We start from the raw sequence: 12,761 nt of genomic DNA on the forward strand, positions 1-12,761 counted from the left end.
CAAAAGAAAGCTTCAGGAGATTGCGAGTGATAATGTCCATCATGGCCCACAGCTCCGTAAAGGGCTCTTACTGTTAATCCTGGGGAATCACATGAAGGCCCTTCAAGGACAAAACAAGAGCAGAGAGACGGGGAGGAAGAAAAACTAAAAAAGAAATAACCAGAGGGGAGCATTGGACAATAAACGGAGCAACATATTACCTCCACAATTAAATTGATTTCCACTCCTGTATCTGAACTTAGCAGCTTCATTGACAATCTACCAAGAAGATTATGTCAACTAAAGGTGAATTATAAAACCACAAGAGATGCTAGTTTCTGGAAGAGAGCTATACCTTATCAAAAGCTGGAAAAATATAATCTGCAAATTGAATTTCAGCTATAGCTCGATTTCCCTATCACACATGAAATGAAAGCAAGGGATATGTACATCATATTAGAGGTTCCTGAGGAACTATGCTGAGAATGACTTCCCAGCTTGTGCATTTTAAACATAAGTTTCTGAAACAAACCATAGCTGCCAGACCAATGGCAAACCCAACGATGCCCTACATACAAAAAAGATAATACGAACCTATCAAATATGCATAGCACAGAAGAGTCCAATATTAGTGCGTGGAAAGAGAGTGAGACTCTCTATTTGACAGTAAACATTTCACGTGATATGTCCAAAATACCCTTATAATGTCAGCATAATTTTTATTCAGTTAACGGAATGGTGGGAAAATGCTAACAGTTTATACGTTTTGTGGTAAAGTGATGGTTTTACCAAACCGTGGTACTGACATGATGTGTCAGAATATCTTTAGTGGGAAAATGATAATATCCCTAAAAATTTCTTCAAAGCCGATGATCGTACTATAAGTACATTTAAGCAATCCACAAGACTATTAAACTGTGTATGCTTCCTTTTTTTTCTTTTTACTTTCAATTACTCGTTATTCTTCTTGTACAGTGGCTTCTGAATTACTTTCTTTACTTTTTGAGAGCTCAAGCAATTCTGTTGCTTCTTTCACTTTTGCAGCCAATGACTCAAAGTGAATCCAACAGCACGAGCAGCTCCGAGTGATCCATTTCCAAAAGCATCTCAGTAATCTTTGGTGAAAGACCACATTGTCCAAAAGTTACTTACATGTAAATATCATTAAACCGAAGCTTAAAGCAGGTGAAAATTGTGAGTACATTCGCAGAAGGTTAAAACTTCAATTTACTCCCTTATTCTGAATAACAATCTACTATTTACCTCAAAAATATAAAAACACTAATTTATCTCTTTTATCATTAAAAAGATAAAAAAAAATTATTATCAACACACTTTTCGTTTGCAGTGGTGGACCTACAGCAAGGCTAGACCGGGCGGTAGCCCGGTCAAACTTAGGAAAAAATCATTCATACCCCTTATTTTACTATCAATTATAGACAATAATAGAGATTTTATTTTGTTTTCATACATGTCCCTAATATAATTATCCTTATATTTTCATTAATTTTATACTATAATAGAGTTTTTATTTTATTTTTAAATATGTCCTCAATTCAATTATATTTTTTTCCAATTGAAATTAGTGACTTATTTTATAAAATGAGTAAATTATATATTTACTATATAGATAAAAAAACATTAGGGGGTAAAATGTTATTACTTTAATTTATTTTAAAAAATTCTAATTGAAAAAACAGTATGTCAATCTAATATAAAATTGTCACTAGTATTAAACTACTTAAAAAAAAACATGTAGTAACAATTATCAACATTTTCATAAACTTTTTATGTAAATTTTGAGATTTTATTTATTAGTTATATTAACTAAGATAAAATTTGAATATTTTGAGGAGCTTTAATTTGATAGAAAAATCATCAACAACTAGTTCTTTAAAGAGAGTCAGAGCGTTTGGCAAAGAAACAACAATACCTAAATACGTTTTTGTTAGGTTGAATTTAGTTTATAATTGAAACTTTTGACTAATAATATTTTTATAATTTAAAAAGAGGAATAAATTTGAATTGTTTAATTTATTGAAACCTGGTAATTAAGTACTTGACTTCAAACATTAAAATTTTACTTCAATTTTTAATTGATTGTAATTACATGTATTCATTTATTTCAGCTTAAAATCCTTAATTAATATATTAATCCTTATATAATCCTTGTATGATTACATTTTATTAGAGTGAGATTTCATAATTGTAAAATAGTGTTTTATTTTTTTTATTGCTTTTGTTTTCTACTCTTTTTATATAACTATTTTTGTTTATAACTTATAGCGATAAGACTTTTCGTGCCCCCCCTATTTGGTGCAGTTTTTTCTACTTATAAATTTTTATGCTCACTTTAAAATATAATTTTTTTAATTTAGCCCGGGTTAATACAAATTCCTGGGTCCGCCCCTGTTCATTTGTCCTTATCTTTTGAACGAAAATGAAACTAAACTGAAGATTATCATTCTACCCGAAGAAGAATCGAAGTTGACCCTTCACAAAAATATGAGTAATCACCTTGAGTTTCTTCACCAGCGGGTAGAGTCTTTGGCCAAGAATATCTTGTTGGGGAAAAAATTAGGTTTTTAAATTTTTTATAAAACCTTTTGAAGATCGCTCTCATATAATATATAAGAATTTGTATTCTAGAAATCGTACCTTGAAAAACCGAGTTGGCTTTTTCCGCTGAAGTGATTTAGGCTCCTAGATCACGATCCGCCACCACCACTCCTATTAGATCACGATCCTGCACCACCACGCTTGTTAGATCACGAACTGTCACCAATGATCTTCCAGGTTATGACTCAGGTTCGATCTGCACTTGACGTGTGGACGCCTTTATCACTACCAAAGCAACTAGCACGAGAAAATTTTTCTCTCAACAATTAGAGAGAAAAATCTTTTTCTCAGATCTGTATAAAGTGGCTTCTCTTTTTTCCTTTTGAGAAAATAAGCTTTATATATCTCCCTTTAGTGAAAACCCTAAGCTCCAAGAATGCCCAAAATAAAACTCACGTTACTTTTCATTTAATAGGGGACCCACCATGTAAAATAACATAAGGCCCCTTACACATAAGCTTATTAAATGGAGCCTCCCACTAAATGATATATTTAGGCTTTTGACCCAAATAGCTAGTTATCTTGCTTATTAGTCCAGTAGTGGTGCAGTCAATTAAATGAGCTAACCCGGGGATCATTTGGGAACATACAATAGTAGCTATAATAATTAGGCCTGTAATTAAACTAGCCTAATTATTTAATTCCAAATCTACTCCACTAAAAGATTGGAACTGACTTCCATAATTGTATGCTCGAATAATAATTCGTCCCAAGCCACATTGATTTCTTTACTGCACAATCCTTTGTACCACATCGTTAATTAAATTGATATCTCAACTGTCCAATCAATTTAATAACATCTTATTCCTTTATCCTTACTGGTTTTCTATAATGATCATTTTCAACATACTAAATATGTTGACACACTCTGGCCAGAGAATTCTATGATCAAGTGCCGAAAACCCATCAAGACATGTGTTGTACAAATTCTATATTGTTAATCCATAACTCCAATACTCATAATTGCTCCCACTAAGATACCGAGTAATCCTGACCACAAGGATGTGTCGTGCCCATTGGTAACTCAAATGGAATAACAATTACAATCATGAAATCATAATTAACTCAAGATTAAGATTACAGTAAAATCAATGCCTATGTGATTTAATAAGTCTGACAGTTATTACAAAGTTAATTAAATCTCATATGTGATCCTGTTCAATGTAGTCGTACTACATCAACAAATTCATACATGATTAAGACAAATCATTCAATGAATTTATTACAGTCTATACCTAAATAAAGTGCCCAACTTTATTTATCAACTGCGAACTAAATTTATTTAATCATAAGATAACTTGTATTTATGTCTTCTGTGAATCCACATGGTAATCACATAAATACATATAATATGATTAAATGGACTTTAATACAAATATTAATGCAATTAAGATATTTGAATAAAATACCTCATCTATTTTATTAATCAGAAAAATTATTTATTACAATTAAATAAACACATATGCTTTTAAAGAGCATATTTTCCCAACAATCTCCCACTAGCTCTCAAAGCATATTTGGCATCTCACGCATGCCCATGGATTCTAAGTGCAAGTTAAAAGGTTTCCCAGGTATGGCCTTAGTAAAAGGATCTGCCAAGTTTTGCTGTGACGCAATCTGAGTAACCTCCACATCACCTCTCTGCACTATATCCCTTATAAGATGATACTTCCTCTCAATATGTTTTTGTTTCTTGTGGTTCCTTGGTTCCTTAGATTGAGCTACCGCACCACTATTATCGCAAAATAGTTTCAGGGGTGCAGTTACAGCAGGTACCACCTCAAGATCTTGTAGGAACTTGCGGAGCCATACAGCTTTTTTTGCAGCTTCGGATGCAGCCACATATTCAGCTTCAGTTGTGGAGTCTGCGATACAAGATTGTTTCACACTCCTCCAACTAATAGCTCCACTTCCCAATGTAAACCATAACCGGAAGTTGATTTTCTGGAATCCTTATCTGACATAAAGTCAGAATCAGTATAACCCACTAGAATGAGTTCATCACCAGAATACACAAGCATATAATTTTTAGTTCTTTTATATACTTCATTATATGCTTGACCGCAGTCCAGTATTCAGGTCCAGGATTAGATTGATATCTACTAACCATCCCTACTGCAAAACAGATGTCTGGCCTAGTGCAAAGCATGGCATACATGAGACTTCCCACAGCTTCTGCATAGGGAACTCATCTCATTCGCTCTATCTCTTCAGATGTTTTAGGTGATTGATCCTTAGAGAATGTAATTCCATGTCTGAATGGTAATAAACCAGTCTTGAAATTTTCCATGCTAAATCTAGCCAATATCTTATCGATATAGACCGCTTGAGACAAGGCTAAAGTTTTATTCTTCTGGTCTCGTAGTAACTTGATACCAAGAATATAACTTGCCTCTCCTAGGTCTTTCATATCAAATTGCTTTGCTAACCAACTCTTTATTGTAGTCAATACTCCTATATCGTTTCCAATTAGGAGAATATCGTCTACATAAAGAATTAGGAAGGCTACAGATTTTTCTTGAATTTTCTTGTACACACATGGTTCATCAATGTTCTGAATGAATCCAAACGATTTAATCGCTTGATCGAATCTGATGTTCCATGACCGGGATGCTTGCTTTAATCGATAAATGGATCTCTGCAACTTACATACCATGTGTTTTTGGCATTTTTGTATAAATCCATCTGGTTACTGCATGTAGATGTTTTCTTCAAGATGCCCGTTAAGAAAGGCAGTCTTGACATCCATTTGCCAAATTTCATAATCTAGCACTGCAACAATGGAGAGCAGAATCCTGATGGATTTAAGCATAGCAACCGGAGAAAAAGTTTCCTCATAATCGATTCCCTCTTTCTGAGTAAACCATTTGGCTACTAATCTTGCTTTAAATGTTTCCACCCTTCCATCTACTACTCTTTTTCTCTTCTAGATCCACTTGCACCCTATAGGTTTTACCCCATTTGGTGCCTCTACAAGTTCCCAGACTTTATTGGAATACATAGATTCCAATTCTTGATTCATGGCCTTTTTCCAAAATTCAACATCTCTATCTATTAGAGATTCGTTGTAACTAGTGGGATCTTGTACATGTTCATCTGAGATAGCCGTATAGGTTTCTCCTAAAAGCATGTATCTCGCAGGTAACCTAGTTACCTTCCCACTACGACGAGGTTCTAAAAGTGATGGTTGTTTAGGGTTAATCATGTGTTGATCATCTGGTTGTTGTTGTTCTTCCTATTCTGTAACAGGCGTTGAAAGCTGAGCATCAACCTGATCACCTAACAGTTCTTCAAGTATTACCTTACTCTTAGGTTTGAAGTTATTCATATAGTCTTCCTCGAGGGAAGTGAAATGTGTGCTCACGATCACTTTCCAATCTTGAGGACTATAAAATAAACCTCCCCTTGTTCCTTTAGGATACCCCACAAACATACAAACCTCAGAACGTGAATCCATTTTGTCTGCCTTTGGTTTCAGCACATGTGCTGGTGATCCCCAAATACGAACATGTCGTAAACTTGGTTTACGACCTGACCATAATTCTATTGGGGTTTTAGGCACTGACTTAGATGGAACTAAGTTCAAAAGGTAAACTGCAGTTTCCAGTGCTAGTCCCCAAAAAGAGATTGGTAATGACGAATAACTAAGCATAGATCTCACCATATCCAAAAGAGTTCTATTTCTTCTTTCAGCTACCCCATTTTGTTGTGGTGTTCCCGGGGCAGTCAACTGAGATATAATCCCATTTTCAACTAGATACTCTTTGAAATCTCCTGAGAGAAATTCACCACCTCGATCAGATCGAAGTTTCTTTATGTTCTTATCTAATTGCTTTTCTGTCTCAGCCCTATACTCTTTGAATTTCTCAAGAGCTTCAGACTTATGACGCATCAGATAAACATAACCGTATCTTGAGTAATCATCAGTGAAAGTGATGAAATACTCATAACCTCATCGAGCTTGTACATTGATTTGTCCACATACATCTGTATGTACCAATTCAAGTGGTACTGTTGCACGTACTCCTTTAGCCGAGAATGGCCTTTTGGTCATTTTTCCTTCTAAACAGGATTCACAGAGTGGCAATGATTCATTTTCTAATGGACCCAAGAGCCCATCTTTGATCATTCTCTGTATCCTATTTTGGTTTATATGACCCAAGCGTAAATGCCAGAGGTAACATTGGTTGGAAGAAATATTTCTTTTCTTAGATAAATATGTATGCTCATCATTATTTATCACTGTGTCATGCATAGAATGGATCATTGGACTTAAATGATATAAATTATCTTCCAATGTACCAGAACAAATAAGTCTCTTATTTTGAAAAATAGAAACAGAGTATCCAAAATTTACAGTGTACCCTTGCTTTGACAAACAAGCTACTGAAATTAAGTTCCTCTTAATGTCTGGAACATAAAGACAATTATTCAAAACTAAAGTCTTATTATTAAAAGATAATAAAACAGATCCAGTCTTCACTGCTGACACGAACTGTCATGTCCCTAACTGCAGCTTGACGCTTCCTTCACTTATTTTCCTAGTTTCCTGAAACCAATAAAGTGAATTACAAATATGATTAGTTGCTCCTGAATCCAACACCCAAGTGTCAATAGGATTCTGAACTAAACAGACCTCAATTACAAAAAGATTTCCCATACCTGATTTCACAATCTTAGGGCAATCCTTTTTCCAGTGACCTTTCTGTCCACACTTAAAGCATTTGCCTTTCGGCTTGCTATCTTGCTTGGTAGACGGTTTCTTTTTCCCAGCTTTCTTCTTACCTTTGCCTTTCGGCTTAGGCCCAGAAGATGAACTTTTTTCAGTAATATTTATGCTTCCTAGAGATTTCTCAGCACGATAGATCTCTTCAGCAGAATGGAGTTCGTTCATCAATTCAGTTAAGGTCATGTTTCTTTTGTTCATGTTATAATTGACCTTAAACTCCTTGAATGTTTCTGGTAGAGATTCTAGCACCATGTCAATCTTTGAGTTATCATCGATTTGTGCTCCTTGAATCTCAGCCTCATTCAAATAGTCCATCATTTTGAGGACATGATCACGAACTCTTGTGCCATTCCCCATTTTACTGTTCATAATTCCTTTCAGCGCTGCTTGTCTCGCTGAGCGAGTACTCTGCCCGAACATCTGTTGGAGACTATCCATTATTTCAGTGGCAGTCTCCAAGTTCTGATGTTTGGTCTGCAGAATATTAGAAATCGAGGCTAAAATGTAGCACTTTGCCATTTCATTGGCCTTTTGCCATTTCTCATAAAGCCTCCTCTGATTTCTATGAGTATCATCCGCTGGAACTGGAGGGCATGGCTGGGTTAAGACATATTTATAATTTTCAGCAGTCAGGACAATGAATATATTTCTTTTCCAATCTATATAGTTCTCTCCAGTGAGTTTGTTTTGACTCAGAATAATAGTAAGTGGGCTTAGGGAAGACATTTTCTGAAAAATAAAACATCCATGCATAAATAATTTGAAATAATATTCACAATAAATGACAAAAATGCATAAAACCATAAATGCATTTTAATTTATTGTAACGATAATCTAGTTCCGCTTTGACAAGCTATCCGGTGGGGAAGTCATGTCCATACTTACTAGACTCAATTACCCATTGGATTATTTACTTTCATGTAGAGACATGATAAATAATTATCGTTATCTTTTTGGGCCTAAATTTGTTAACAGAGTTTCGTTGGGAAGGTTAATAACAAATTTTAGTTGAGTGTATAACCATTGTTTCAATCTACGTATTTTTCATATCAATAGTCACCGTTGGGGTGAACAATCGATTGAAAAATATTTCAATTTTATCTTTGAAGAAGTTCATCAAATAAAATATCTAATATATATACCCTCCGAAGGGAGCATCACCGTATCATGAAGTCGAGGTATATATATAATTTTATTATTGAACTAACAATGGAGCCCGTGGGAAAATTATCTTGAATTTTCCCTCTCCCACTCAATATTTTAAAATTGGTTTTTCCTTTTTAAAACATACATATTGTTAATTGCATGCTTCCTATAATATTATCTAGATGATATCAAATATTATTAAGCATACACAAATTTCAAACAATATTATGAAATTCATTATTAATGAATGACATGTATCATTATGCATAGAGTGGCACTACCTATTCTATATGACATTGTTATCATGGCATGTGATCATCCAAAACATAACATATAGAAAAACAATTAAATAATCTTAATTCATGGCTTTCCTAATAATGAAAAAATACATTAACCCTAAGCCTAATCTTCATTAGGCTTCTTGTCAATGTCCATCTTCCATAAGCTTGTCTTTGTTAATGGACTAAGAGAAATTGGGCTTTTAAATTTATAATTGGTCCAATTTTAATTTTTGGAAGGAAATAAATAAATAATTAAAGTTTTTTATTAAAATAAAATTTTTAGACCAAAAATAAATTTAATGTGTTTAATTTTATCTATGCATTTTAATCCATTAAGCCCAAATTTCAATTGGGCCTAAAACTAGGATTCTTTAAGCCCAAAATTATTTTTGGACTTAAATGCAAAAAATTTAAACGTGTCTGCCCAAAAAGAAAAACTATGGAGCCATAGGGACCTCAATGATAGAAACGATTGAAACCCTAAATCCATATTTTTCTCTTTCCTTTCTTCCCCAGCCGCCACCAGCAGACTGTTCAGAGACGCCGGCCATCTACGACGCATCTCCGACACCGAAACACCCGCCGCCACGTCGCCGGAAACGCACCAAACTCGCGCGGGCAGCAAGCTGCGTGTGCAGCGCGCGCTGCTCGCCATTGCTGGCCGCGAGCGCTGCTTTGCAGTGTGCAGCTCAGCGCGCGCAGCTGCTGGCTGGCAGCGCGCGCTGCTGGCAGCGTGTGCTGCGAGCCGCGCGCTGCTGCCGCTGCGCGTGCAACGCGCGCTTACTGGCAGCATGTGCTGCTGGCCGCGCGTTGCTTGCTGCTGGTTGCCGCTGTCAAAATTTTCGGCCTCCGTCGCTCCGATCTTGAAAATCCGAGATTAATTTACAAATTTCCTAGGCCAATATAGGCTTACAAAAATTCTATAATAGTAAAATAAATCAAGAGGGAAACATGGTGATAAAAAACCACCCCTCTTGTTACAGATCCAAACGAAAAATACAATAGAAAATCTAACCATGAATTAAGACAAACCATAAGCATGCTTTATTCATATATTAAATAAATAATATACATCTGAATAAAATGTGCCACTCTAATACATAAATTTCAAGATTAATTTCATACGAAATTCTTATATATTAATATGAGGCTGCTCTGATACCAATTGTTGGGGAAAAATTAGGTTTTTAAATTTTTTATAAAACCTTTTGAAGATCACTCTCATATAATATATAAGAATTTGTATTCTAGATATCGTACCTTGAAAAACCGAGTTGGCTTTTTCCGCTGAAGTGATTTAGGCTCCTAGATCACGATCCGCCACCACCACTCCTATTAGATCACGATCCTGCACCACCACGCTTGTTAGATCACGAACTGTCACCAATGATCTTCCAGGTTATGACTCAGGTTCGATCTGCACTTGACGTGTGGACACCTTTATCACTACCAAAGTAACTAGCACGAGAAAATTTTTCTCTCAACAATTAGAGAGAAAAATCTTTTTCTCAGATCTGTATAAAGTGGCTTCTCTTTTTTTCTTTTGAGAAAATAAGCTTTATATATCTCCCTTTAGTAAAAACCCTAAGCTCCAAGAATGCCCAAAATAAAACTCACGTTACTTTTCATTTAATAGGGGACCCCACCATGTAAAATAACATAAGGCCTCTTACACATAAGCTTATTAAATGGAGCCTCCCACTAAATGATATATTTAGGCTTTTGACCCAAATAGCTAGTTATCTTGCTTATTAGTCCAGTAGTAGTGCAGTCAATTAAATGAGCTAACCCGGGGATCATTTGGGAACATACAATAGTGGCTATAACAATTAGGCCTGTAATTAAACTAACTTAATTATTTAATTCCAAATCTACTCCACTAAAAGATTGGAACTGACTTCCATAATTGTATGCTCGAATAATAATTCGTCCAAAGCCACATTGATTTCTTTACTGCACAATCCTTTGTACCACATCGTTAATTAAATTGATATCTCAACTGTCCAATCAATTTAATAACATCTTATTCCTTGATCCTTACTGATTTTCTCTAATGATCATTTTCAACATACTAAATATGTTGACACACTTTGGCCAGAGAATTCTATGATCAAGTGCCGAAAACCCATCAAGAGATGTGTTGTACAAATTCTATATTGTTAATCCATAACTCCAATACTCATAATTGCTCCCACCAAGATACCGAGTAATCTTGACCACAATGATGTGTCGTGCCCATTGGTAACTCAAATGGAATAACAATTACAATCATGAAATCATAATTAACTCAAGATTAAGATTACAGTAAAATCAATGCCTATAAGATTTAATAAGTCTGACAATTATTACAAAGTTAATTAAATCTCATATGTGATCATGTTCAATGTAGTTGTACTACATCAACAAATTCATACATGATTAAGACAAATCATTCAATGAATTTATTACAGTCTATACCTAAATAAAGTGCCCAACTTTATTTATCAACTGCGAACTAAATTTATTTAATCATAAGATAACTTGTATTTATGTCTTCTGTGAATCCACATGGTGATCACATAAATACATATAATATGATTAAATGGACTTTAATACAAATATTAATGCAATTAAGATATTTGAATAAAATACCTCATCCATTTTATTAATCAGAAAAATTATTTATTACAATTAAATAAACACATATGCTTTTAAAGAGCATATTTTCCCAACATATCTTTCCTTTCATTAGGGAAAGCAGCAGCAAGGATGCTGCTCAAATTTTCATTGTAAGCAGCAGCTCTTTAATTCCCATTTGTCAGCTCTTTGATTCCCATTGGAAAATTTAGCATTGCCCATTCATCCTTCCTCCTCTATATTGCCTTACAGAATTAGGAGCCTGTAATACAAAATTTTTAATCCCAAAGTTAAGCAGAAGCGCAACAATTCCAAATACATCCTAAACTTGATTTTACGTTACCATTAGAAACAAAGGAGAAGGAGGAGGAGGAGAAAATCCATTAGGAATCATGCCACCATGCCTGAACCCTGGTGCTTGGTACACTTGTAATGCACGTTGATAAAGGGTCGGATCTTTTGAGATAACCAAACTTATTAATATTTTTCCAAACTCGAAGAATTTGTCCACCAAAATCTCCTCAGTCACATAATCATCTAAATTCTTGACGTACAGGTTGTTAAATGAAGCACTTTCTTGAATCCTGCCAGCCCTTCTGATGAATGGACCAACATAGCTGCCAATTAATGCCAGTGAACATTATTAATGCGACAAATAGTAAATAAATTAGCATATACGCAAAGATGACACATACAACTGTGGCTGGATCTAATAACTGGTTGCACCATTGTTTTGCCCCTTTTATAAAATGTAAAATTAAAATTTACTATTAAAATTGTCAAAAACCATTACGTGTGGCAATATTCAAATCCAAATTTAAATCGGCATTGAAATTTTGAGATATGGATCCACATTTTTCTGATTAAAGGAAATATTCGTAAAGATTGCAGGCATATATTTTGCATATCTAGATTCGCATGATTCAAAATTCATATATAATTTAAAATTTAACAAATTTGCCTAATAAAATCCAATTATAATTGAACGATCAACAATTCAACACCTAGAATAACATTCAACAATATTAAATTCATAAATAAAAATACCATAAAATAAATTAAACATCAAGAATAACATAAATTTAAGTCTAACACCACTACAAATCCATAAATACGAACACCACAAGTCCACTTAGATTCAATTTAAAACCATCACAAATAAAAACACCACAACAAATCTACACAAGTTTGATTTTTTTTATTTAACATATATTTTTATTCAATTTTAATGTAATAAATAATTTAATTAAAAAATAATGTGGATCCAAATATTCAATTTTCTGAATGCATTTCCATCCGAATCCGTGCATATTTTATTTTTTGGCATCCTAATCTATACTTTTCAATATGTGGATCCAAATCTTTACAAATCTGGGTCGGATCTAGATTTT

The sequence above is a fragment of the Citrus clementina genome, unplaced genomic scaffold (assembly GCF_000493195.1).
Source record: "Citrus clementina cultivar Clemenules unplaced genomic scaffold, Citrus_clementina_v1.0 scaffold_8, whole genome shotgun sequence".
Lineage (NCBI taxonomy): Eukaryota > Viridiplantae > Streptophyta > Magnoliopsida > Sapindales > Rutaceae > Citrus > Citrus x clementina.